The sequence below is a fragment of the Suricata suricatta genome, chromosome 9, assembly GCF_006229205.1.
Source record: "Suricata suricatta isolate VVHF042 chromosome 9, meerkat_22Aug2017_6uvM2_HiC, whole genome shotgun sequence".
NCBI classification, from domain to species: domain Eukaryota; kingdom Metazoa; phylum Chordata; class Mammalia; order Carnivora; family Herpestidae; genus Suricata; species Suricata suricatta.
In genome coordinates, this window is record NC_043708.1 from 1,661,266 (window position 1) to 1,663,309 (window position 2,044).

Here is a 2,044-nt window from a genome sequence, read left to right on the forward strand (position 1 = left end):
AGGGGCCTCATGCAAATACGAGTATTATTAGAACATTTTATATTTAAGTTACTTATAGATGTGAAAAGAAAAATCTCCCACAGGTAGAGGGACAGAGAGACAGACAGACCGAGACAGATTACACAATGGAAACCCTTCTAAAAACACAGGACAATGAAGCAAATCTCCTTTTCCCTATTTGCCAGTACTTAATGTTCTGCAAGCCCCCTCGAGTGGGGGCGGGGCTGCATCACCCTCGGAAGGACTGCGATGCCAGGCGGCTCGTGCAGCGGATGGAGCAAGCTCCTGCTTCACCGCCTGGTTCCAAAAATCCATTTAATATACTGTCTTCAGATAGAGGACGTGTCAGATATTAAACTGGTAAGAACAGATACTATGCTTGATCTTGGCCAAAAGGCTGGGAAGCAACCCAGCACTTTAATCGTGTCGGACTCCGGGTCCAAGGGCAGGAAGCACAGCTTGTACAGACTTACACAGCCCAGAATGCCTTGCTCAGAGTGTCTTACATACAGTAAGAGCTGGATAATGGAGTACATCTACGAACCAATAGGTTGGATTCAACCTGAAAACTTTAAAAACATTTAAAAAATATATATTTTAGGCGGTTAAAGAAGGAAAAGGGACTAGTTCCAGAACAATCTGTGGGCTAACCAAGTGAAACATGTACAGTGGCAACAAATGGGTCACCTAGGAGCCTTTGTTCAGAAAGAGGTGAGTAAACCCCAAGCAGTCTAAAAACAAGCCACTAAGATACAGGAAGAAAGAACTATAGCTTCTAGTTATATATGTTTATCTTTAAAAATAATCAGTTTTAGAGGTGCCTGGGTGGCTCAGTAGGTTGAGTGGCCGGCTTCGGCTCAGGTCATGATCTTACGGTTGTGGGTTCGAGCCCCGCGTCGGGCTCTGCGCTGACAGCTAGCTCAGAGCCTGGAACTTGCTTCAGATTCTGTGTCTCCCTCTCTCTCTGACCCTCCCCTGCTCGCGCTGTCTCTCTCTGTCCCTCAAAAATAAATAAAAGACATTTAAAAAAAATTTTTTTTAAATCAGTTTTACTAATATTTACTAAGTGGACCTAGAGCAGCATCCTTATCTGGTAGGCTGTCACTACCAGAATAAAAGTGAGTCCTAGGGGCACCTGGGTGTCTCAGTTGGTTAAGTGTCCAACCTTGGCTCCGGTCATGATCTCAAAGTTTGTGAGTTTGAGTCCTGTGTCGGGCTCTGTCTTGACAGCTGGGAGCCTGGAGCCTGCTTTTGATCAGTATCTCCCTCTCTCTCTCTCTGCCCCTCCCCTGCTCAGTTCTGTCTCTCCCTCTCTCAAAAATAAACAAACATTTAAAAACATTTTTCTAAAGTGATTTCTAGGAACTACAGATATCCAGAATGAGGGGAACTACAGATATCCAGAACTTCAGATATCCAGAATGTGACAGTAGGGGATGGAAGGGAATATTAATTAGTAAAGAGAGAAACTTCGCCATGCACTGGGGAACATAATTAACTCCACTCTGCATCTGAGGTCCAGAACAACAAATGACCTCACCCCACACTGATGAGGCTGTATTCCTACTGTGCATCCTTCAGGACACAGATCCAATAAGAAGCACCACTGAAAAAAAGGGACTATAGTCAAAGTCTGGGGAAAACACTTGAAGATTCTGTCAATGGTGCTCCAACTTTTTGGTCCCCTTTACACTCTTAAAGATTACTGATGAACCCACATGTGGATTATATCAATATTTACCTTATTACAAATGAAAACTGAGAAACAGTAAAAATAAATATTAAACATAGTAACATTCATTTCAACATAGTAATAGTCAACAAATAGTGCCAGGAAACCTGGATATCCACATGCAAAAGAAGGAAGTTGGACTCTTACCTAACATGATCTACAAAAACTACTGCAAAGTAGATCAAATATCTAAATGTAAGATTTAAAACTATCAAACTCTTGGGGCACCCAGCTGGCTCAGTCAGTAGAGCACACAACTCTTGATCTCAGGGTTGTGAGTTCGAGCCCCACGTTGAGTGTGGAGCCTACTTT

The 2,044-nt window shown here is 43.0% G+C and overlaps 1 non-coding gene across 1 annotated transcript; it reads right to left on the reverse strand.

The window, feature by feature from the left end:
• Positions 1 to 219: 219 nt before the first annotated feature.
• Positions 220 to 409, reverse strand: LOC115303283. The gene has a single exon (XR_003913972.1). It is a non-coding gene; the product is annotated as a U2 spliceosomal RNA (small nuclear RNA).
• Positions 410 to 2,044: the final 1,635 nt, after the last annotated feature.